Raw genomic sequence first — 27,328 nt, forward strand, 5'->3', positions numbered from 1 at the left:
TTTACGAAAAAACCCTAGTCGCAATGTTGGTCAAATCGCACGCCTTTAAAAAATGAATTTTATCCTTCGACAAACAACTTAGGCATGTTGGATTCCACAAAAAATATACGTATCACTCTGATCTACAGTTTATTCAAAGTCAAGAAAAAATTAGCGAACTGAGGAAGTAATGTCATTGTAAGTGTAAGCCACGCCGAAATCCACTTTTTTCTCAATTCGATTAAGTAGTCGTGGGTATTTTGACAAACGGAGTTTAAATCGACAAGCACAGAAATGCTAATTCCTCATTCATAAACTGAATTTGGATTTTTTTTGTCCAGCCTGTGTGGTATTTTAATGATATGTATTGTGACGCTGAAGTGCTTATCCTGGACAGTGTATAGGGGTACATTTTTCATTAAACGCAAATATTGACAAAAAATGAGCTTTGTTGGCTCATTTTTGTCAAAGTCATTTTTTACAGGGTGTTATGTAATGATGGACTGGGGCCTCGGTTCCCCATGTCAAACGATGGAGCGAATTGATGAGAGATGTCGAACATTATGTGAAAACCTAAAAAGCGTATATCTTCGTCGATATTCATGTGCCACTAGTTTTCTCGCAAAATTTTCATGTGGACGCACTCCTTAAAATGTCTGATGTGATGGAAAAAGTATCAACATTTGCAATTATAACAGAAAATTTCATGTCCAACCTCTCCCAACGGCTGTTCCACTGTGCGCCACGTCCATGGTTGAGGCCCGAACCCCTCCCCACTGTCCACTCCTCCACTTATTACGTAATTCTGACGTAGTCCTCCCTTTGCTCTGGTACTCTTTTCACAAATTTTCTTTGCCTGTGATAGATTAAGGGGAAGGGGGACTTGAGGCGAAAATTGGAAAACATGAAAGAAACAAGTTAATGTCTTATACATACACTGGAAGACAAACTGTATTTGGTTATCAAGGAATTATTATATAAATGTTTGGAATATTATATAAAAAAATACTTAAATTTGTCCGTTTTTTGCCCTTGAAATTATTCTATGGACGCTGTAATGATAGTGAAGGTCCGAGAAGTTTTTGGAAGAAAGTTCAGATTTAGAGGTGCCATCTATGGAAAGAAATATTTTACTCAAGGTTTATTTTTCCTCTATGATGTATTGCCCGCAATTACTCAACAGCAAAATAAAGAGCACTTCAGCTTTGGCCGATTCTTTGCACTCGGAACTATTTAAGGCGACATGTTATGACAATGAAATGAAAGTCAGATGATTATGAAAGGCTGTGTTTTTACCATTCTTATAGAGGAAAACTTTTACCCGGCACTTATCAAATCCCTCGTTGTTCGTAATTTAAAATGCCAGTTGCATCGGAAAAGTAAAAAATAACTCAATTTGACTGTTTTTTCCCTCTCGAAATTTCTAGATAACCTTTAATGACAGCGGAAGTCCGAAAATTCGTGGGAAGCAAGTTTGCACTTTTTAAATGTCGGAGTATACCTGATATCGGTTTTTTATTTCCCTGTCTTACAATGCCCACAATCCGTCGCTCTGTTAACGCAACGGCGTATCTCAATTTTCTCGTGAGCCCTGTTCTCCGTACATGGAAAAAGAAGAAGTGGGGTTTAAATCTCAACTTGGACATTTCCAGTTAATTGTGGTGGCATTCCAATAAACTAGGTCACCAACCTAGATATCACAGCATTACCCTAACTTGAGTTGCGGTACCACCAAAAATAATTGTCCTTATCATCCAACATGTTGGGGTAGTACCACAATTTTAGGGGACAACCCCTAACTCTTTTTTCCAGTGTATAATGGAGATGTTGCATGTGTGAGGAATTTGCGATTTGACTGTTGATTCTTATGTAAAAGTTCGCGAGAAACACGATGGTGCCATTGGTTTTCTCTGAAATCAACTCCCAAGCTCAAAAACAGCTCTCAAGTTGAGGCCAAAATGGAGGGAATATCCCACGCTATCCTGAGAGTCCACCTCTCTCATCAAGACAAACTCTCCATGCAAAGATAGGGAGCAAATACATTAGCAGTGATGCCGTGTTTCCAGTTTTAGAGTCCTCAAATAAAGTGGCAGCCCTGTCAATATATTTGCTCCCTATCTTTGCATGGAGAGTTTGTCTTGATGTAGAGGTGGACTCTCAGGATAGCGTGGGATATCCCCTCCATTTTGGCCTCAACTTGAGAGCTGTTTTTGAGCTTGGGAGTTGAGTTCAGAGAAAACCAGTGGCACCATCGTGTTTCTCGCGAACTTTTACATAAGAATCAACAGTCAAATCGCAAATTCCTCCCACATGCAACATCTCCATTGCTTTCCGCGTCACCTGTTAAAATAGAGGTACGCCCTTACACCAGAGAAGCGACGGATTAAGTGCTTAAAAGATGCCAATGAACCCGAACTTTTCCATTTTTTCATCCCCGGGGAAAATTTTTCAGTTTTTTTTAACGAGAATTACAAACTCCAAGTTAAATACATCTTTTAGGTAAGAAAATATCGCAGGACTCAATATATGTGTCTTAATGACACTGCGGGCACCCTAAAACTCGTATAGTCGCCGGAATCATCTTGACGTTCCTGTGTCTAGGCTCCCCATAAACAAAAAAGGAGGATGAGAGAGGTTTTAGTCATAAGGCAAGAGATTTTATGAGTCGTAAAATTACCATATTCCTCCCTTTTATTTTTCTCCGCACATTGTCAACCTTCTTTGCAGTTAAATCGTCTGAAAACAAGAACTTGCTTCATCTTGTCATACGCTTCGGAAGCACTACTTGCAGTTTCTTACTATCAGCGGAAAAAAGAACATGTTAAACCTGGTATATACCTAGAACCCCGTCAATAACGGTTTCACAACGCTGATGTAATTCATGTGTTTTGTCTCCATAACATGCTGCTTAAATTGTATTCCGCAGCGCAAAGACATTCAGGTACGTTACGATGATTCTGGCGTTTGTTTTACGTTTTCGGGCACCATAATTTAACTTAGAACGAAAATATAATGAGCCCTGTAATATTTTCTTACCTATAATGAATTAGTGCAAGAGTGAAAATGCTCCAACTCGGAAAAACGGAATTGTTCAGGGGACCTGAAACATTGTACATTAAGTGAAGAAGTCACTAAAAGAAAAAGCACCTATCTTCGCGTGAGAGACAAGCACGTAAGACGAGCTCTTAAAAATTCCCCTCAAAGTCTATTGGGAGAACCCTCTCATTTTCCCCCTCTCTCACCCCTCCCATGTAAGACACTGCTGCGACTTGACGCTGTCTGTCCTCATAAAATGTAGACTATTAGCAGGGCCGGATTAAGGGGGTGGCCACATGGGCCACGGCCCATGGCGGCAAATCTATAGGGGGCGGCTTTTGCGATTTTTTTAAATGTAGGTATTAAAAAAATCGAATTGAGAAAAAAAATTACAAACGAGAGAAGGCGACAAAATCTCTCATTTCCTGAGAGTATAGTAATTTCTAATTTTGTCGTCTTTCAGTGATACAAGAGAAAGCACCTTTAATTAGTCGAGTTAAGAGAGGAATCAAACACACAGTTTGGCCTCGAACGGCGCGACTTAGAGAGAAATGATGACGAGGACTTGAGATGAAAAGGAGAAGCCCTCGGCGCCACGGCGATCGGCATGTAACACATATTAGCGCCTACAAGACTGCACAAATACTTCACGCATTGCATCAAACACAGAGCGGTCATTGCGGTCAGCGTGAAACGGATAGCGCCTACAAGACTGCGTGAATACTTCACGCATTGCGGCAAACACAGTGCGTTCAGCAGCGGTCGTCGGCGTGAAACTCATAGCGCCTACAAGACTGTCTGAATACTTCACGCATTGCGCCAAACTCGGTGCGGTCTGCGCGGCGCAGCGGCGGAAGTTAAAATCATTAATCCACATTTCTGTTTGTTCTTTCATAATTTTTTCGTTCATTTCTTATGAAAGGAAGGTCTTGTCCACACAGAGATTGGTTTACGAAACTTAACTTTCGCGCAAAGTTCCGTGAACTTTTGCTAGTATTGTTGACAGGGCTTTCCCGAAAAATGTGTTCAACAGGAATAAACGCGTCTTATGCACCCCTCCATCGCTGGCACATTCATTGGATGGTTTTTATTGATGTTTCAAAACGAATGAGAAGGGGGCGGCAAAATACAGGCGGCCCATGGGCGGCAAGTAGATAAATTCGGCCCTGACTATTAGTGAATTTTTAAACTAAATAGAAGTATTATATTCACGAAACCAGACCGCACAGAAGTAAGGAAATTAAGAACTTTAATGTTGCCTTGCGTTATCCGAGGTATCTCAAGGGAATTTGGAAAAATTGAGTGCTCGAAACCTGACTTTTTACGTATGGTAAAGTAATCAGACATGTAAAAAATTGTGAAATCAGAGAATGTTGTTGGGGGAATGTTTTTAGCGATATTTTTGGAGTGTAGACAATTATCTTTTTAATACGTCCAAATCATTTGCGGACCCAGCTACTTCGAACGGGAAGGGGGGCATAAGGGCCCGAAGGGGGTCACACCCCCCCCCCCCCCTCAGAAAATTGTCGAAATTTCAAAAGCATCTGAATTGCAGTTTGAGTCAATTTCGTCATTAAAAATAACCAAATACAAGAGTCCTGCCTTCATCTTTCTTCCGTTCCTTCCTTCTCTATTTTTCTCCTCATTTTTTCGGGCGAACTAGGAGGGCGCACGCTGTCTTAGCCCCCCCCCCCCCCCTTGAATCCGCCTATGAACCAAATAAAATAACTTTTAACTTGTCTTAAATCTTCAGTCCAGGAGAGCGGTTCGAACTTGAGCGCGCGGACGGCCGAAAAGCTCGGCGCATGCGGCTGTTAAGGCGCTTGCCATGCCATGTGTTTTACGTCTGTTATCGTCCAATTTATAGTTATTTCTCCGTAGTTTTGGTCGTAAGCGTTTGATATGAGAATTGAAAACTTCATACAACCTATTATGACTCCTTAAATGAAAGTTGCCGGCGGCCAAAAGAGTGCATTTTCCAACTCACGCAATAACCTATTTTTCGATTAAGGTCGTATAAAATTAATGTAATGCTATTTAATTGGCGGTGCGCCTATTTAAAATAACTTTTACCCAATTTAAACCCAAAAATCGGCCTTTCGGTGCGGCATGTTCATTCCGCGAATGTCACAGACTCACTCCGACGCGTTGCATTAGATGAACGAACATTTTTAGAAATAACTAGAGCAGTTAGAGCACTAAACTTTAACGATAGAAAAATAAATCGATACAAAACTAAAATAACTGAAAAAAAAGACGACTAAGAACGATCCGAATATTCCAAAACTGATTTCAACTTCGCGAAGTTTCCATCCATGTAAAACCGTGATTAAAAAATCGGTTCACCGCATTAAACAGTAAACATCTTCCGTGGCTGACATATTTCTGACGACTGTCGCACTATAAAAAGTCTACGCCTGACTCCACTTGAAAACGATTGCCAGCGCGAGACGAAACGTGTCAATTTTACGTAAAATGAAAGACGGGAATTCACGTTCGATTCTACTTTTTGCCACCGGTGGCAGTCGATTTTAGTAAACAGTATTATTTTAGCTGCGATAAGAGAAAAGTTTCTTTTCCTACGCATTGAAGTAAGTTGGGAAATGAGTAATATCTCATCATGGTTTGATTAAATGCAGTGTCTCCAGCCTTGCCATTCTTGCTAGCTCATGAAAATTCGTCCACCATCTGATTTTGACTAAAGTATCCATGGTCCTAGAAGATTATGGTTATTGGTTCCGATTTTTGATTGATCACACTGAGACAAGGTTCAGAATTCTTGGAACTAGATTAATTTGTTGCCACTACTATATTCGTCTGAAGCCACAAAATACTATTTTTAAAAAAATTGATTAGGTAGTTTAGACAATCTTGACTGGCCCTCGCACCGTGGCAAAATGCTTGCTTTTTACAAAAAAGCATATCGACCGTGTAAGCCGGTAATCACATAACTCGTTTGCGGTGTCTGAAAATCTCTGCCTCTATGTTATTCTTTAAAGGAAAACAAATTGATATCATTCCTTGAAGTTTAAACAGAATTTTTTCGCGCCGAGAGGAAAAATCAAGGCAGTTTCAAAGAATTGCCATTGAGTAGTTTCCCGTTTAAAAAATATAAAAGTATGACAGAAAGTCTGCGACGTCGGCAAACCGAGTTATGTAATTGCCGACTTACACCGTCGATATCCTGTTCCTATATTAAGGTGAGATCTAACCAATTTTGAACCTACTTTCGAGTAAAATTTTACTGAAAATGACTCTAATTAATGTTAAAGCTGCACTAACTGGCTCTAAACTATTTTAACGACCTCTAAAATTGAGTCTCGTTTGATTCGATCCACGAATCAACTGACGCGACTTGTCTTCAATATTAAAATAGAATATTAGGTATTATTTTTAACAGTGAGGCCCGTAGGACTTTTCATTCTTGTCAGGACTACAAAAATGTGTCACAAAGAGCGGCTTGTTAAATCTACCAGACTTTTCCTCAAACTCACAATCAGATCGATGGTACTTACCAATACCAAATGGTTAACAATTTTGTGCATATGTTTTATCATTCGCGCTTTGTGGTATGTCTGTCGCTGATATGACCAAAAAGGCAAACTCAGGTGGACGATACCTACCTTCGAGTTAACATAACTTCGTTCATCGGTGTAACAAAAGGTTGCAAAGCCTGGAGCTGGAGCGATACAAATGTGTATACTGCGAGAGGATAACTATTCGCGCTCTTGAGTATGTTTATTGCCTACTCGGCGAAATTGAAGGCGGACTATAAGTGGACGATACCTGCTGATAGATTCTGTACACATTGTCCATTCGCTCTAGCTAAGTAAACGGAGGAAGACTCTTCGTTGCTCATCACTTGTTCTCTTATCTTTGTTCCGTAGGTGGCTTCAGGCACCTTGAACGAGGGGGCGTAGGGGGGCCCGGGGGGCATTTCCCCGAAAAATTTGTGAATTTTTAAAGCATCAAATATGCAGTTTTAGTCAATTTAGTCATAAATAATACATAATGTAAGCGTCTTTCCTTTTTTCCCCTCGTTCCGCCCTTCTTTCTTTCTCCTTTTTATAGGGCGAACGGGGAGGGGGGGGACGTCTCCCCGGATCCGTCTATACTTTTGTCCTCATCTCTCTTGTCCCTTGTCTCTTCTCATTTCAGCGCTTTCGTTGTGATGGCGCGTGGTGCAGTTGCTCCTCATGCTCGCACCATCCTAAATTCGGCCCTGGCAGCGATATCGCAGGATGGAATAAACGTTATCAAACGAAATTGCATGCGAAAAATGCATGAGTCTTCGAATGCTCACCAGATTCCGATCCCCGCCGCCAATGCCTGCGAACTACGAATAACTTTAAATATCGATAAAAATTTATCCGTAGACTGGTACCTCTTATTGATATGTCCATCTTTTGTCAACAAATTTATCTAGACGGGACTAAATTCCGAGAGAAATATTTATTGATGCGTGACAAGATGGTAGGATACTACTAGTTCCACACTATTCTTCGCGGAAATTAAGTTCGAAATATTCCAAAAAATGTCATTAGATTCAAGAATCTTAACACCAATGTGTATTAGTGGAAGACTGAAGGAGGAAAGTGTTGAGCATAGGAAAATGCATTGGAATATTGAGCTGGGGTCACGCGGAGAGATATTTATTGATTTGGCCCTTTAGACCTCATTAGCAGATCTCATTCATCACTGGACATTTTTGGAATTCTTTGGCCTTGATTTCCTCGCAGAATAGTTACTATTCTATGACCATGTTACTCACAGTTCGGGCCACAATTTTAGTGTTTTTCTTGTTTATTGATTTATTTACAATACTGTATAGCTATCCCCAGTCATGAAAATGCCATTTCCAACAATTTTCAATCCCAGAATCTGCATTTCCAACTTTTGCTGGAACGAAGGATATAATTACAACACAAAATGCTTCTTGGGAAGGCTTTGCTGGGGCGAATCATTGGAGCACTGCCCGTTACCCGAGGGCAAGTGGCCCAAGAGCCACCTCTCAATCAATAAGTGTTTATTGCATTACGTAACGCGTCGTAACGAACTGCCGCGTTTCATCTAATGCACTAACGACGACGCGTCACTCCTGCATGTTGCCGTTCTAACTGCAAGCAAGAATCGTTGCACTATAATCCAATTTTCCCGACTTTTCTCATTGTCAGACATAAACAAGGCAACTTTTGCATCCTTATTACTACTTTTTTTTCTAGGTTTTTATGCATGTGAAGTCCGTGTCGTGAAATTATGAGAAATGTTTTTATTCAACCCCAATAGCGCTTCGAAAAATAAGTCTGCTTCAAAAACGTTTCATTTCGAGCTTCAACGAACACAATGTGACAAATTTTAGGTAATAATTTTAAAAAATGTAAGCAGTTTTAGAAAGAAACTTTTGCATTTGTAGTTCTGGTCAGACTTCTTTTTAATTTTTTTTTTTGTTTTTGTTTGAAAAGTAAGAGGTACCAATATTTTATTTTAAAAAATCCCATTTCCAAGAACACTTTTTAGCGAAATAAATAAATACATTATGATAATATTTTCACGAACATTTCTCTCTAGAGATGTAATTCAATTTTTAAAAAAATGTCTGTAAACATTTTCATGTCCTTTAATGACTTTTTTTTTTCAAAATCATTAAAGTATGATTTTTAAACATGTTGTAAACGCATAGGTATAGGTCACCATAATTTTTTCTCTTAAACGTCTCAGAGTCGTTTTTAAAATATTTTAATTTCTCAAGGTTTTAAAGGGGCATCCGTGGAAAATGTCATTGTTTTCAGAGATGTTTTAAAAACATCCTCTAAGTGTAGCGTTATTATCCTATTAGGGAGGTTTCCTTCAAACGGAACGTTCGTTCCAAAGAAGCCTCGCCAAATCTTGAGTGGAGTTAGCTCAGCACGGCATCGTGGAGAACTATATCACGCGAGCAGATGAGAGAATGATGTAAATAAGGCAATTTTTCGCACGGCACCAACGGATTCCTCCAAAATCTTTCCCAACACATCGATAAAAGCAACGTAATTAAGTACAAGATACGAGCTATGTATGAACAGTTTTGCAAAGAGAAAAGGGAGTCCAATCTGACACCCCTGCAGCCTCAGTCATTTTATATTAATTTTTGCCTTCATAACTTCTGCTTTTTCGCAAAGGAAAAAGTTCAATGAAATCCAGTCAACTTTTGATCCCAAGATAGAGAATTACACCGAAAGTGATATTGAATCCGTAAACATAATAAACATAAATTTACACAAAAATGATGAGTTATACCCAAAATGAGGAACATGATACTGATTTGCAGCATGAAAATGATCGGCTGATTGTGAGTGCTCTGCTAGAATCATAGTGCTAATTCCTGATGATAGATAAGGCGTGATACGCTGAGGTATCTACGTATTTTACGTTGTTTGAAAAACATTATATCTCTGCGTTGAAGTTTCTCAGATTATACTGTCTACCGATCTCAAATATTTCGAAGTACATACATACCTCCTAGCTGCAACTCTTGGATCAGCGCGTTGTTGAATTTGCTAGGTAACGTGCCTTCAAATTCAGTGTTCGACCGAGAATCTCATCACAGAGGGAAAAAAGGTCATTTGAGAACGTTTTTCCTTCATTGAGAAAAACACTCTTTTTAACAAAGACTCGCGCGTCGATTTGAAATATGTTCCCTTATCGCACTTTTGTGTTCTGCGTAGTGAAATCTAATGAGCCACCAAACCAATTATTTTTTGGCATCAGGCTGATTTTTTCTGGTTGCAAGCTGTATATATCGCTGAAAAAGCTAAGGAATCACGCTCATTGATTGCGGTTTCCAAGTTTTTACCTCTAAAACTCAATATTTCAACAATGAAATTTTCGGAAAATATCTTTGACGGAGCGCCAACATCACTCGAGATTTTGTGTGATAGGAGATCTGTCCTGCGTCAAAAACTTTTGTGATGCACGGCAGGAAATCAGAACCAATACAAATCGAGAATAATCTAGCTATGATTATTGAATGTTTTCGATTACTCGCGATGAAATCATCCACAATACTCCTCGCAATTCTTTGAAAAAATTTCAATTTACCGATTTTTTTTATTTTATAAAATTCATTTTTTTCCATATACTTTGGAAGTTTTAATCGCGCTTCGTAGGGAAAGAAATAATTGAGTTTTTCAAGCCATAAGTCGAAACTACCGTGTGCTTTATTTATGGTTTTCGATTAACAGCAGAACCTCCAGTCCGAAGGGCCAAAGTATATATTACGTAACGCTCTAGAGGGGGATGAGAGGGGGTCGGGGAGAGCTTTACGCCATTTCGCTCTTACGTGTTGAAGGATAGGGACAAGGGACCTACGTCACAAAAGCGTTCAAGGGGGGAGGGGAGGGGGCGTCAAAAATACCGGAAAAGGCGTTACATAATTCATGAACGCTTCCCAATCTAATTGCGGGCTATCAAGACTCCCCCATAAGTGCATGATTTATAGGACATATATTTCGTCATTCTTTACCCGCTGTATTCTTTCTCGATGACAGCTTCCGACAATTTTCGAAAAAGATGTCTTCGGCAAATCGCAGCTATTATTCGGATACTTAACGCTGTCTTTGGCTATTTCCGGCTCTCCTCTCTCCAGCCATTACGCCTAATTAATACTTTCCACTTTTTTCCAATTAATTTTGAAGATTCCCATGTACCTATCTTCCATTATCACGAGCTATTCAGTAATACTTTCGGTAATCATACACTACTTTCAGGTATTTCCAGCCATTTCCGGTTATATTTCTGGCTGTTCTGGAGGTGTTTCCGCGCGTTTCCGGAGAATTGGAGAATTCACGTGCCAATTTTTCATTACTTCATCCGAGAGTGCTCAAAGAGCTGATTTCACTGTATTTTTTTACAATTTTTTCTGATAAGGGAAATAGTATAAAAATATATTTAAAAGTGAGAAAATGCACCGCCTAGTGACGTCATTCGGCGGCATTCCCCATTTAAACACATGTATTTTAGCAGATCAGATAATTTTGTCATAGCTTCTCCTATAATCGTTCAATTTATGAACTAAGGGTATCCTCGTGTTCAGTTCACTCGGTAGTTTCCACTTAAACATGAAATTCATCAAAGAGACACCTGCAAATTCTCTATTTCAAGCATAGCAAAGCGTTAATGAGGATTTTGAAGACTTACCATTAGGAAACCTGGGATTGGTGGTAGACTCGAAGAGGAGCACTAGGCGAGCATTGCGCGCGGTTTCGAGTTAACTTGACGACGACGGGGGAGAAGGTAGAAACAGAAACATGAGTTAAGCCGCGGTATACCTCAGCTGACCACGAGCAGGAGCGCGACATTTTCCGGCTGCGGCGCACATGCCGGCTTCATTATTCGATATGACCCATCAAGTTCGATAGCTTCGCGATCGGGCTGTGGCGTCTGCGAGGCGATTCGTCGTCGCTCGTCGCGCCGCGCGCCCCGATAAAAACTCCAGATTCCAGAATCTCGGCTCGTCGCCGTGACGTGTGACGTGGCGGCGTGGCGCTTCATATCTTTACGTCGTCGTCCTGTTTTCGTTCACCTCGATTTTAACCCGTTTTACCGTTTCCCTAACATAACCTCTCCCCTCTCCCCGATCCGGCAATCCGGATCACCTTTGCTCCCTTTGTCGCGGTGCTGCCGGTTTTGTCTGTTTACATAATATTTGTAATTCCTTCTCGAGAGCTTTGTAAACTAGTCGATGAGTCATTTCACGTGCACTGAGAAAAAACTATGGTTTATAAACCTATTAGAGGTAAATATGGAACACCTATAATAGTCGTAAATAAACTAATGATTCTCGGTCTGTGAACCATACTAAGGTCTCTGTACCTAATTAAGGTACAGAGACCATAACTAAGGTATATGTGCTATTATTATATGTAGAGGTACTACTATTAGTGGTGTTCCATATTTACCACTAATAGGTTTATAAGCCATAGTTTTTTCTCAGTGTGGGATCAACCAGATCTCAAGATTTGTTGCTCAACCGACTCGGATTTTGTTGAAACTGAAAAGACATGTTCGTTTCACTCCAGAAATGCCATTTCCTAAAAACTCTCCGACTCCGACACTAAGGGAAATTGCCGTTGGCGGTATTGAAAATTATAAACCTGAAGACGGAATCACGCGCTGAATTCGACAGTTGAATATGGAAGTCAACGGTCATCGCTCAACGGCTGAAATTTCGCAATTTCGAGTTATTTTCATCTACATGTGTATCAAATCTATTCGAATAGTTCAGACAAATCCGACATTATCCGAATCGTTTATTAGAATCGTTGCTGAATATTGCGCGACACGCGCAATATTCAGGCATCGGGCCGATGACTTCCACATTTAAGCCACATTCAGCGTGTGATCGCGGCAAGAGAAACGCGATCGGATACTGAAATCCAGAAATCGGCTGCATGGATGAATCGGATGCAGACACGGGAAACCGGATGTTGGTCGGATAGATGTACAGGCCCGGTGAAGTTTTCTCGGGATTACGGACATTCACTGGATAAAGATAGATGCGACGGTCATGCAGACATTCGCAATCGGAAATGGATAGTACGGATCAGTGGCGTGGCGTGAATTGCGATATATCGATTGTGGTGCCATTTAAACCTATGAAAAAAGATCGATTATCAGGGTGTTTGCAGCGAACGCCTTAGTAAGCGATTCTTTACCACAACTTCAAATGGCGAGATATCGATAATCGATAATTCACGCCACGCCACTGGTACGGATGACGCAATCGGGTACTGGATACTACGAACCAGATGTACCGAACCGGAGCCCACAAATAGTGACGTCATGTGGGGGTCACATAACCCTCAGTGACCCTCGAAGATTATTGGGGCGACGATATTTAAGGGTCACGTGACCCCACTTGGCGTCACTATTTGAGGGCTCTACTTTAATCGTCTGAAACGAGCTTAAGTGCCGCGGATAAATTCCGGAAAGCGAATTTACGTGAAGATACTGCAGCCGGACACCCTTAACCGGAAATTGATCTCACAGCAAACGCGATCTGATACACATAACCGGAAATTGGCTTCATAGATGAATTGATCCGACACGAGTGACCGGATATTGGTCGGATGGATGTTGGATTAGCCCGGTGAAGTTTTTTCAGGATTCCGGATATTCACTGGATAGATGTCTAGGCCGGAAACCCGCAACCGGAAATCGATCTCACTGATGACGCGATCGGGTGCTGTAGACCGGAAGTCAGTCTCACAGATGACGCCATCGGACACTACGAACCGGATGTCGCCTGCATAGATGCCGCTTTCAGACACGTATTTTGATGGATACCGAATGCAGGGTAAATGCCGCGGCCAATTACTGGAAACCGGATGCTGGTCGGATAGCTACCGCAGCCGGGCACCCATAACCGGAAATCGATGTCATAGATGACGTGATCGGATACTGAAAACCGGAAATCGGTGTCATGGGTGGATTGATCAGAAACGGAAACCGGATATTGATCGGATGGGTACCACGGCTGGACACCCATAACCGGAAATCGATCTCATAGATAACGTGATCGGACACTAAAACCGGAAATTGGCGTCATGGATGAAATGATCAGAAACAGAACCCAGATATTAGTCGGATGGGCACTACGGCTGGACACCCATAACCGGAAATCGATCTCACAGGTAACGTGATCGGATACTTAAAACCGGAAATCGGCGTCATGCATGGATGAATTGATCAGAAACGAAAACCGGATATTGGTCGGACAGATACCTACAGTGGCCGGACACCAAATTTTGCCGGCGAGTAAATCAAGATGTCCAACCAGATATTGGCTCTGGTACCCAGGGCCAAATTAAGGGTGTGACCACATGGACCACGGACCACGGCGGCAAATTTTGCGATTTTTTTAAATGTAGGTATAAAAAAAATCGAATTCAGAATAAAAAATACACACGAGAGAAGGCGACAAAATCTCTCATTTCCTGAGAGTATAGTAATTTCTAATTTTGTCGTCTTCAGTGATACAAGAGAAAGCACCTTTAATTAGTCGAGTTCAGAGAGGAATCAAACACGCAGTTTGGCCTGGAACGGCGCGACTTAGAGAGAAATGATGACGAGGACTTGAAATGAAAAGGAGAAGCCCTCGGCGTGGCGATCGGCATGTAACACATATTAGCGCCTACAAGACTGCACAAATACTTCACGCATTGCATCAAACACAGAGCGGTCATTGCGGTCAGCGTAAAACGGATAGCGCCTACAAGAATGCATGAATACTTCACGCATTTCGTCAAACACAGTGCGTTCAGCAGCGGTCGGCGTGAAACTCATAGCGCCTACAAGACTGTCTGAATACTTCACGCATTACACCAAACTCGGTGCGGTCTGCGTGGCGCGGCGGCGGAAGTTAAAATCATTAATCCACATTTATGTTTGTTCTTTCATAACTTTTTCGTCCATTTCTTATGAAAGGAAGGCCTTGTCCACACAGAGATAGGTTTACGAAACGAAATTTTCGGGCAAAGTTCTGTGAACTTTTGCTAGTATTGTTGACAGGGCTTTCCCGAAAAATGTGTTCAACACGAGTAAACGCGTCTTATGCATCCCTCCTCCGCTGGCTTATTCATTAGATGGTTTTTATTGATGTTTCAGAACGAATGAGAAGGGGGCGGCAAAATACAGGCGGCCCATGGGCGGCAAGTAGATAGATCCGGCCCTGCTGGTACCTCGTGTCTTACCCGTTTGTTACATTAACCCTGTAGTCGTTAATATAAACTGAAAATGACATCATGGCCAGTCCACTTCTGTCACTTTACTAAGCAGCTTACCAAATACGCATAGAATGTTCAATAGGGCGACGGCAAACTGCCACCCGGGTGGCAGTTTTCAAGAAATTTGTATGAAAACTGCCACCCGTATAAATTTGAAAACTGCCACCGGTAGTGAAAACTGCCACCCGTGTAAATTTGACAACTGCCACCCACATGAATTTCGGCGCTCAGAGGGTCGAAGCGGACATTTAGAGATTTTCGGAGATCCCAGGTAAAGAAAAAAAGTAAGTGGGTGGATGCTGTCATCAAGCGATTTGATGAAAAAATTCCTAACAAAGAAGGCGAAGTGATGTCCCTTTATGACTTCATGAAAAGAATTTCCACTAAATTCGCCAAAAATCCCACCAACCTCACCAAAAAGAAAGAAGGTAAAAGTCAGAAGAAAGTTCAAAAGGTAAAAAAGAAAAAAAAAGAATAACAAAAGTAATGCCAAATGATGAAAAAAGCTCCTAGTAGTGATGTACTCTTTGACTGCAATTTTACTAAAATTTTACTACTTTTAACTATTTTTTACTATAAACATACTGTAAATTACTGTAAAAATACTTTTTACAATTTTTCACTACTTTCAACTAAGAGTAATGCCAAATGATGAAAAAAGCTCCTAGTAGTGATGTACTCTTTGACTGTAATTTTACTAAAATTTTACTACTTTTAACTATTTTTTACTATAAAAATACTGTAAATTACTGTAAAAATACTTTTTACAATTTTTCACTACTTTCAACTAAGAGCCCATTGACCTCTTTTCACCATATTAAAAATTTTAAAAAAAATTGTATTAAAAAATAACTTTTAAACACGCCTATTAAAAATCATCACAGACACTGCTCAATTTCTTATCATGTGTTGATTTTCAGTAGACAGTCCTCAGCCTGTCCAAGTGTGAAGGAAAGTTTGGTAAACTGTGCGACCCCGCTCAATCGCGCTCCTTGGTCAAATTTCAACGGGTGGCAGTTGTCACTACCGGTGGTAGTTGTCAAATTTACACGGGGGGCAGTTGTCAAGTCGGGTGGCAGTTTTCAAATTTATACGGGGGGCAGTTGTCCATGTTTCCAGGAAGTGGGTGGCAGTTTACAGCCTCCCTGTTCAATACTTCCTTTAGGCTGTACCTATGTACCTGTAACCTGAATGAGTATCGAACAGTCCACGAATATTTAGCAAGCTGCTCATCAAAGATAGAAATGGACTGATCACGATGTCAATCTTGGTTTTTATTAACGATTACATTGATAATTCAACAAACGCGTAAGACTCGAGAGACCAGAGCTAATCTTAATATGCCTCCGGACTCCCGAAAAAACGGCATGGAATTGGAACACATATCCAACCAATATCCGGTTTTTTCGCGTCTGATCACCTCATCCATGAGGCTGATTTCGGTTACCAGCATTCTATCTTGTCCTCTGTGAGACGCGATCTTCTCTACACAGAAATTTCTGTTTTTGTAAAATATTTAGAGAATAGCGATACGGTCAAACTCCAGAATCATGCATCTCAGTTTGCGGTGATGGACTTTCAGACTTCGTTTCATACTTAATTTTTTGAACAGAGAAAAACTCAACTTTAATTGTATCAAAAACTTCATTGCTTTTTCTTCTCTGTGCTAAGCAATTTCCAAAAAAAAAACTTTAAGGAATGATTTTGATTTCCTCTCCTTTAAAAAAATAGAATAAGAGCTGAAATTCTTGTAACGCCGCTAACGGAGTACGTTGTGAGAGAGTCTCACCATCGATTGTTATTAAAGTATAAAACGTATTTAGTATATCGACGGTGAAACTACCAAACCACGTATCTCGTTTGCGGTGTTTAAAAATCTACGCTCGCATTCATTTTTTTGAAGTAGACCAAATCAATATCATTCCTTGAAATTTTCACAGAATTTTCTCCGCACGAAGAGGAAAAATCACAGAAATTTTTAAGACTGGACGTTAAGTAATTTTTCATTTATAAAATAAAATATGACAGGAAGTCTGCGACGTCGCAATCAGAGATACGTGGTTTGGTAGTTTCACCGTCGATATGCTGGAACAATTCTAGCAGAGTTGATGCCGAAAATTTAGACATATGTACCTAGCTCCGGTTTACATGAAATTACAGTAAACAAAGCTCATCTTGCAATTCTTTATTAGTAAAAGTGCTCCTTTATGTTTCACACGATATTCAAATATCTTTAGGTATTTTACCAGCGATATGCATTAAATTGTGAAAAACGTATATGTTATAATCAGACCTAGATTAGGCTTATACTATGCCTCTTTTCAGCTCAAACCTAGGTACAACCGACTGGTCATCCATGTAACGCAGAAAGCAATTAATTGCTAATACATGGTTAAATTTTTGCTACCGTATCGGACTGTCGTGCATGCTGTCTATTCACCAATTGAAGGGGCTCTCCTTATTGAAAATTATCGCAGTAAGGAAGCTCCAATTTTTTTTACATTAAATATTGCCTACCTTTCTCACACATATAGCTCATTTGATTGTTTGTTTAAACATGAAATTTATTGACCGGATGATGTAAAAATATTGCTGATCGGAATTTCATGGTAAAAACAAAATTGCAATTTTCTCATATTAAATTGCAAAATGTTCTCAATATTTTCGTTGCGCTGTGCTACTTAGGCACAAGGTCCAATTCTTGGTTTGACAACGGCACTCAACGAAATATTGGTGAAAAAATTAAATCATCCACTGAAGAATGTGGGAAGAAATTTACATCACAGCACAGTAAGCGTTGCTTGTATTTTGGAAGTTGCAAAAACATCTCAGTGGCGTGCGGTCCGGATAAGCAAGGCAAGCACTGCTTGCCCAAAGATTTCAAAAGAAAGAAGAAAATTACACCTGTTACATGCATTTTTTACATTTTAGCAAATATAATTTATAAAAGGTGTTCAGTATGTAAATTGCATTGAAAACAGAAAGAGAGAGAGGCAGAAATACGTAGAGAGAGCGGATGGAGGTGGCGCAGCGCGCTGCGCGGCCTGAACACGGGCCGACTCATGCGCTGGAGAATCGCTTGCGATCAGCTGAGCGGAGAGCCACTGCTCGGCGGCGGAATCAAGGCGGGCGGGTAGGGCGGTACGTTCCGAGTCCGAGCCCTTCGCTGCGCGATCGCAGCTCGCTTCTCTTGGCCATGTCTTGGACCGTCACCGCACCGCAGCGCGCTGCTTCTGCCTCCGATGCGCTATCTTGCTCCCTCTTTCCGTCGCGGTTGTAGCTGCTCCTTCGGAGCAAATGCCCTTAAATTCTATAAAATTTCGCTCACTTGATCTAATTAGTGATGAATTAGAAAATTCTCAAACATGTTTAAAATGCAGAAAATTCTAATTTTCTAACTTATTTTTCTAACTTCTAATTTTAAACTCAAAAAATTCTAAATAATGTAGAATAAAGACTACAATATCTCAAATAAGTGGCAAAATTAGGAGTTAAGAGCATGGAGCCGTCCTCTAATGCTCAATAACATTCGAAACAAGTTGAGTGTAAACGAAATCATAAGTAAGAGAGAAAGTAATAAAACCAGTTTTTCAAGACGTTCCATCAGATTTCATCCGAATAATAGAGCAAATACCGTAAAATTTTAACAATTTTCTAGGGAGGCTCCCTGAGGAGGGGAAAGAGACTACGTTGACACACCCCCCCCCCCCCCGGATGGCGAACGCTAGAGCTTGCCCTGTCACTAAACCCACCGCACGCCACTGAAACATCTCTTAAAAATGTCTGGTGTATTTCGATGATAAAATGGCTTTCAAAACGTATTGTTTCAACTTAATTGTTTCTATCATGTGTCAAAAATGTGTCATTAAGGAAGGGTCAGAAGAAACGCTTTGAAGTTAACTTCCAGTGTTATTAAGGTTTGCGTATGTGTTGAGCAGATTAGCGAATGGTCACCATAAACGTCAACATTTCATGATTATCAAAATTTTAAAGCTGCTTTTTTTCTTAAACTTTGGAGGAGGCCCCGTGGCCCCGAAAAAGAAATACTTCTAAACGTAAGTAAATAAGTAACTAATTAAAAGAAGCTGTAGCTAGACAGTCAAGACTATGAGATTCGCGATTCATACATGTGCTTATATCTGTAGTGAAATAATAATCCTCGATCACCATAGAATCAAATAATTCATTTTGGCCATCAAAATGGATGCGGGCTGAGCAGTGAGCACTGTGAATACGCTGAGTAACTCCTTCCACTCTTTTTCTTCTTTACACATAGTCGTGCTAGAACAGTTGCGTCCTCAATGAATGTAGGCGTCATTGTTCTCACGCAGGTATACAGATACCTAGTTTTCACGAGATACCCTCTATTCTGCATCTACTCGAGAGCTTGATCTCTGATACGAAATAATCTACGCTAGTTAGCTGTTTTGGCTTAGAATCGTTCTTTAATCGTCAATAATTCAATTTTCTGGCCGTTTTGTTCAAGAGAACACCTGTACTGCCGTGATGGCGAAGGAAGCAGTAAGGGTCAAATTTTCGGAATCGAGTTTCCTTCGAAATTCGTCTAATATCTTTTATATGGAATCACTGAAATAGCTAAACAGCAAAATTCATTTTATTTTCATGAGAGCAAGATATATGAGAAAGCCGTAAGTGCGCAATAAAAGACGTACACTGGAAAAAAAGAAAAGAAAAAAACACCTTGGATCTAGAGTCCAGACTCTTAAAAACATCGACAAGAAAAAATACTCTTGATTCAATCAGATCTAAGCTTAAATCAAGAACCCAGCCTCTTAATTTCAGCGGATTTTCTTTTGATTTAAGCTTAAATCTGATTGAATGAAGAGTGTTTTTTCTTGTCAATGTTTTCAAGAGTCTGGACTCTGGATCCAATGTGTTTTTTTTCCAGTGTAGTTTTAGGCAAGACAGCAGTATGTGACCATATTTCTCCAGAGAGCTAATGGGAACAGTGCTTCCAAGAAAGTGCCACCCTGTTCTGCGAATTTCTGACCTGAAAGTGCGTTGTGTATCCAAAACGCATCCACGAAAGCATGTATAGGAGATAGCACTTACGACTGTCTTGTCTAACAATAACCTAGCATGAAAATGAAAAATACCCTTTTTATGTATAATTGAAATAAAATCTGTCGATTTTTAATCATCCAAACGATTTCTGGGAGTCTTTCGGACGATTAGTGGCTTCCCTCAATAAAATTTTCCGGTCAGAAGTTTCTGAGCCCATTTTCTCAAAACTTCATTTTTGCACTTCCTGCTCTCTTCGCTATCCCGGCAGTACGCTAGTTAGCATCGTCAATAATTCGATTTTCTGGCCGTTTTGTTCAAGAGAACACCTGTAGTTAACTTATGAACACTAAAATAATTCAGGAATGACATGAGGGTCTTGAAGAAATCTCTGTTCAAATTTTCATTCGGCCCTAACGTTTTGTAAGTCATAGTGCGTAAGAGGACTGTCACCTCGATTCAGAGCAAAATTTAACCATTTTTCAGGGGCCGCACAGTGGATCGAGTCAATGGGAGAGGTCGGACATGATGTATTGACTCAAACTGCAAATTTTGATGTTTATTTCGTTACATTTTAAATTTCAATGGATGCTCCCAGAAGAAAATTTCACGAAGAAACCAATGGATCCACTTTCAGAATCTCAAAGTTTTGTATAAACGGAGTTATAACCGTTTAAAGCTTCCAAATTTTGTCCCAACCTCTTCTATTGACTCGATCCACTGTGGGCCGGGGGGTCGCGCCTCCCCCTCCTGTTCTCCCTTTTTCATTATATTTGAAGCGCATAGATGCAGATCGATGTGGCAATTTTTACCGCCCCGCGACTCTAGAAAGTGTGCAATCACACCCATTTTTTGTGAGGAGCAACCAAAACGTCTAGCTGTTTTTACATTTTCCCAAATTTTCTCTCATCATAACGGAAAATTCACAAAAATCATGAACATGGAGGCTTTCCCGTACTTTCAATACTAACATTATAATGATCGCACAATTTTAAGACAAGGTTATGGAGATTGCCGCTTTTGCATCCATACGTCTCATACATGAAGAAGACCTCTTTTTTTCTCGTATGAAACATGAAATTTGGCTCAAATAACATTCTTCATATAGTTCGACGAGACAGCTCCTCTTTCGAAGACCCTCACACCCAATTGGACTGTACTTACTTTACAATTAGGAACTGTCATTTCTGACTCAGTTTAGAAACCATATACGTACCACTAGTTTCCCTATGCACACAACACAAGTGTCTTTACAGATGAACCAGTAATTGTAGTTCCCAATTGCAAAATCTAGTCCGATTTCCGATAGCCAAGTTTTAAAACACCCTACACTAACATTTCCTCTCTCCTGATTTACCATCTCCCCTCTGATACAACTTTTTCTTCTCTATTTCGACCAAATCTTCTGAAATGGATTTTGCTGATCCGAAACGGATTAGCAAACGATAACTCTTTCAGGAAGTGTACATAAATTATTGCGTAACGATTTTCCTCGGAATTTTTAACCCCTCCCTCCCCCTTTTGTAGCGCTTTGTATAACACAACCCCGGGCCCCTCCTTACTAATTTACGTAACGTTTGATGAGCCCCTGCCTCCAGCGACGTCGAAATATCAAAATCAAGGCTCTCTATTGGCTTTCGTCTTTCACTCGCGGCGATTAATCGCCGTGTGTATCTAGGCCTTTAAGAAGAACGCCATATGAGCCTTCAGACGTTGCTGAATTTTCTTTAACAACCGATGAATATCCGAAAAAATTTATGAATATTTTTCTCCCGATTTTTCAGAGAATTTTGATCGCAATTTGATCTGACTGGTCTGAAAATTTCAATGAAAAATATTTATAACTTTCCTCAAAAATTAGCATTTCAATCGGGGGAAATTTGACAACAATCAAAATGTTCATACGGCGTTTTTCCTTAGCACGGCAGGTTACACCAGTACTCAAAAAAAATTAGATCAGGCAAAGTTGCTTACTTTCAGCGGCACGAGGCTCTGCAAAAATTTCCAAAAACTTATCTGAACTCGCCAATACGTCCAACATCGCTTGCTTGAACAAAGAAGTTGGCGCATAAGTTATGAAGCGTCACTCTTTTGACGGAGGCCAGATGCCATGTTAGTTTATATTTTGGGATCTCATTTTGAAGTGGCATGCTTCACATATTTCAAAATGTTTTACTAGTGCCTGAAGAGCGGTCATAGTAGAAGTCGTATCGGCCTCAAGGTCGTGATGTAGCCAGATAAAGATGAGGTCATTAATTATCATAACCACGTTCCTTTTCATCTCTGAGTGGCAAAGGATGAATCACAAGTATTCTTTCCTGCTTCTTCAACACTGGATGGATTTAGACAGTGAAAATAAAACGTCGTGTATTTGCGAAGTTGACAGCATACTTAATTGAATAGTACTTTTTTCACTAGAGGAATGAAGTATTTGCTTTCAATGTAAAAATTTTATTTTGTGTTAGGTTCACGCGATAGTTTGTATTAAAACGAAATTTCAGTTAAAATTGGAACGACGGACTCTTAACGTCAGCTTTCTGGAAGGACGCGTGGGAAAATACAGGGATCCAGATCTACGCGGCTTTTTTCTCGGTTGTTCGAGATCGGACGAAGTCTAGGACTCCGAGTACAACCAGGGAATCAATTCCAAGCAATTCCAATTGCGTCATGTCGAAACCCCTATCCTCCCCCCCCCCCCCCGGTGAGCGCCCTTAGGGGGTAAAGGGGGGAGGGTGAAATTATTTAAGTCTTCTATCTCTTCATCCCACAGGTGCGGGCTCTGGTCCTTAGTACTGGTTTTGCAACACCCATCAGGGATTTTTTCTCTGCGGAGTGGATATAATTTTTAATTCATTGATATTGCTCTTCGTAGATCAGACTATACAACTCCTGTAGTTTTGTCCAAGCATTTCACGTAAAGAACCTTGAAATTAGGGTCCTTCCCAGAGGCGAATCCAGGCACCTTAAACGGGGCGGTGGGGGTGTCTGTTGGGTATGGAATACCTCTCGGGTCAAAGAGGAGTCAGGGGGCTCCCTCAAGAAAATTTTCGAAACTTTACAGCATTTAATAAGCAGTTTAAGCCAATTTTGTCATGAATAGTTGTCAAATATTAACGTCCTTCCTTCTTCTTTCCTCCGTTTCTTACTTCTTTCACCCCTCCCTTTAATCTCTCCTTTTTTGAGCAAACCGGGGGGGGGGGGGGGGGGCGCGTGCTCCTCCTACCTCTCCCCCGGATCCGTCTATGGTGCTCCAAACTTTCATGTTATACCTTACCTCGTGTTCAAGCACCCCCGTCTCAGCCACTGTTGCTGCATCGTTTTTTTTTCCTTACTTACTTTAACAGTAACTTTAACTTACTTACTTCAATATAATCCACCTTTTCAGGGAAGAGCGAGGTCTGGGACTGCTCCCCCTCCCCTTCTTAGAATTTAATTACTACCCAAAGGGATCTGATTTTACAACCAGTTTCTCAAGCTCAGATGTTCCGGGCTGCCTATGGTAGAGATATGTGGCAACCCGATGCGGTGGTTGAACCGAGAAAATGTTGGCGATTTTCCAACCAAACGGCCGCGATCAGCGATGAGGAGGATGTTTTCCTGCCCTGCACGAAAACATGGGCAATTTATCAAGCCCGATTTAATCTCGCGGTAACAAAACGCATTAAAATCAGTCTGTGTGCGAATACTAATCACATCGTGTCTAGTCATGTACTTACACCCCTCCGTCTCCAACCTCCAGCCAAGTCCCACTCCTCGCTGCCCATTTCGCCAACCTTAATAGCTATCAATCTATCATACTTTGATCGATATTCGCTACCTCCATGGGAACAGGGACTGTCATAACTCAAAATTTAAAACGGAATCTGAGTTATATTTTATCAACAATAATTGTGCAAACTGTGTGCTATGGCACTATATTTGAGGAAAGGGCTAGGCTGGATAATCCTTCCTCTTTCTGCGTTCTGGGCTCAAGGTGGGCAGAGCCGCTTGACTGATTCATTTTACGGGGTGTTTCAGACCACCAATACCAGGTTTTTTCGTGGTTATTTTTGTTCGGACGATGTCCAGGATCGCGGGGGCGATTGGGTAATAACGACTCCAAGGAACCTGAATCTCAAAATCTCTGAGCCCTTTCTTCTCAGTTTCCCTAGAGATTATAAAGAGGGAGCCGGAGGCCCTGACTTTGAGAATTGGGGTTTCCGTCACATTTTTTTCGCTTCCTAGACGAAGGAACGTAACTTTATTCCAAGGTTGTAGAGTTGACTTAAATCATTTAATTTTTTTCTAGGATAAGATTGTGCGATTTCTGTTCAGAATTTCAAAACATTTTCCGCGTGATCAGAAGAAAAATGTGTGAGATTTGTAAGTAGTTAAAATATCCAACTGTTTTCCTGCCAAAATAAAGTTTGCGAGTGGAAGTTTCCAACGTTTTAAAATATAGTTACGTTCTTTCGTTCGGGAAACGAGGAATTTTTAAACCATTTGATCGAAAGGTGGACAATTTTTCTCCAATTTAATACGGAAAATGGACCACTAGACAAGGTACGAATTTAAGCAATCTGATACATGTTTCTTAACCAGAATTTCACGTAGAAAACGATTCACACAACGAAAATTACGGAAACCAAACGAAGATATTAACGTTTTTATTTCACATTGGTTACGAGGAATTTGAACTGCCCGCTCACAAGAAACTCAAAACTCTACGTGAGTCAAATCGCCCACTACAACGGTTTCAGCAAGCTTCTCAATCGAGCAATGTTCATTTCCCATCATGTGTTGTTAAAACTATTAGCAATTTGCTATAACTGAGCCAAAGCGTCAAGATTAAGGTTGCCAGATTTTTATATCGCAGAGACTGTCATGATAACGTTTAGCGCGCGATGTGAATCACGTAGAGCATTGAGTTTTCATGAGCGGGTGGTTTGAATTCACGCATTAAGAATCATTAAATATCTTCGTAAGGAGTGAATGTCGGTAATTTTCGTTGTGTGCATCGTGTTTTACGTAAAATTTTGGTTAAGAAACATGTATCAGAATGCTGAAATTCGTACCTTATCTAGTGGTCCATTCTAAAATTGGCCATACCTTGCACATAATATCGATCCTGAAAGTTTGGGGGCAACGCCCCTCCCCTTAAGTGACTCCGAGGCCTGGAGAAAGGATGATTTCATGAGTAATCAATTCCTAGGAATCCAATTTTGACGGAACGCAAGCCCTCGGGGGCTCTTTCAAGGGGCTATGGACACATCCTAGACTTGTCAAATTCATAGGTTCAAGACCTCCTTCTACCCCATCAGCGATGCCCCGGGGGCAACTTCCGAGATTATCCTCAAATTGTGGTACCACGCATCAGAATTATTTCAAGTCCGAAAGCGCTTTTTTGCAGTTTATCTTTGCCACACATTCATGGGAGAAATTAACAGTCCATCATATGTGCTGCTGTAAAAATGAATAACCGCGTATTTGCTGTCAAAGATCAACAACTAAAACACCTGTAGTCATGCCCTACAAAGATTTTCCCCACAGCGCGATTTTTACGTCCATGCTCATTCAAAAAGTTAAGAAACCTTTACTTGTTAATAACCCTATCTACTTACCGTAATCACGTTACCTTATTTTACCTAATTCAACCTAGCTATTTTATGTGAACTGACCAAAACTAACTCAAACTAGGTAATTAAATCGATCCTAGCCTGTCTGATCTTTCCTTAAAGGTGTTACAACCTTAAAATTTAAAATTAAAAATGAGCATGCATGTAAGAGTTTTATTGTGGGGAAGATCTCTTCAAGGAATTTCTACAGGTGATTTAATTTTCGATCTCCCTCACACACATGTGTGGGATGAATAGACAAGGGATATGCGATTTTTCATTTTCCGGCAAAACATCCTGTGAGCTGTTGATCCCTTAGACAAAATAATGTATAGTGTAGATCAACAGCAATAAAGCGTTTCCGGACTTTAAAAAAGATGCCAAAAAAAGCCCTCTAAAATCCCTTTTCTCATGAATGGCAATAGGTAAAAATTTGTTCTAAAATGTTTCGGAGAGGTTTAATACATGAAGTCTCCCTCTCAAATAAGTTGAGCCCCTCGTGTTGAATGCCGCCTTATTGTACTCAAGCTACCGATGAGTTCATCACCCTCATCAGTATGGGGCATCCGTCCAATATCGTGCACATTTTTCCGTGAATGGAACATGACTGAGTTTTTAACATGTATTGATATGATCACACAGTACTGTGCAATGCATGCGAATATGATCCGTCTCTGCTCCCAGCTCTATGACTCACTTCACTCGTCTCAAAAACCTGAAATAGCCTCGGTACCTTCCACTCGCTCCTTTATGATTTTACTCGCACGTTTAAGTTGTGTTGCCTTCTTAAGGGAGAAATAAAAAAAGTATCAAAATGTATTTCTACCATAGTTCAGTAAAGAATGAATAAGGGCCATTATGTCATTTGTTCCTCACATGGTCCGTGCGGGCCTTGTCGGTGTCAATGGTAACACTTTATGTAAAACAGAATCGAAGAATATAGGGTATTAAATGGTTTAATCCTACTGTTTGACCACCAGAGGTGTCAATCTTATACTATCGCACCAATGGGTCAGTTGCACTGGTTATAGAATCGTATTTTGATGATTGATTCTTGTCGATCACCCAAAAATTCTAAGATCTGTCCAAACATCAACTTTCTACGTTTAATATTAACAGAGATTGAAAAATTTGTTCTATGACGTCATCCTCCGCGGTAGTGACACCCTTGGTTTCTTCCACCTTGCTTTCATCAGTTAGTATGAGTCACACGTTTGCATGCAGTGGTTACTCGACGTGAAACTCGGATGAAAGCAAGGTGAAAGAAACCGAGGGTGTCACCACCGCGATGAATAAAGTCATAAAAAGAATTTTTCAAAGCGCGATATCTCGGTTAATATTGAACGTGAAAAGTTGATGTTGGGACACAATCTCAGTATTTTCAGGTGATCTGCAAGAGTCAAGTATCAAAACACGATTCTGCGACCAGCGCAATTGACCCGTACTTTTAAAAAAATGTTCGTCTTTGTTGTGAACGGTTCTGCTCGCTGGCTTCTAAGGCTTTCTGCATGACTTGCCATCTCAGTGCTCTACAGATCGCGTTGTTTTAAAATGTTTTAAACCGTCTAGAAATTGTAAACATTTTTGTTACTTCTAATTTATGACCCAAAACTTTCAAAGTCTCCCTGATTGTACACTCTTTCAAAGTTGAAATTAATTTTTTTTTTAACAGAATTTTGGAGGTTTCACTTGAACAGGTTAAGTTGTGACCCCTGGCAATGAGTTTGGCCTGTAAAAGTAGATGAAATCACACTGTATACTGCATATGTAGCTATTGTTGTTAGTCATGGTAGCCTTCTGAATAAAAATGATTTTTGAGGCCTCGTAGCAGAATCATGAATACCGACTTGTTCCAAAGTCTGCCAGCAAAATTTCTGAAGGCCGAGCAACACTGCGGCTCAATCAATCAGTTCCATTTTAACGAGTAACTTAATC

The 27,328-nt window shown here is 40.5% G+C and overlaps 1 protein-coding gene across 4 annotated transcripts in view; it reads left to right on the forward strand.

Annotated features, from left to right (window-relative positions):
• LOC109041133 (uncharacterized) overlaps positions 1-27,328 on the forward strand; it is an 80,875-nt gene that overhangs the window by 19,126 nt on the left and 34,421 nt on the right. The window lies entirely within an intron of this gene.

Source organism: Bemisia tabaci, chromosome 1, assembly GCF_918797505.1.
Source record: "Bemisia tabaci chromosome 1, PGI_BMITA_v3".
Lineage (NCBI taxonomy): Eukaryota > Metazoa > Arthropoda > Insecta > Hemiptera > Aleyrodidae > Bemisia > Bemisia tabaci.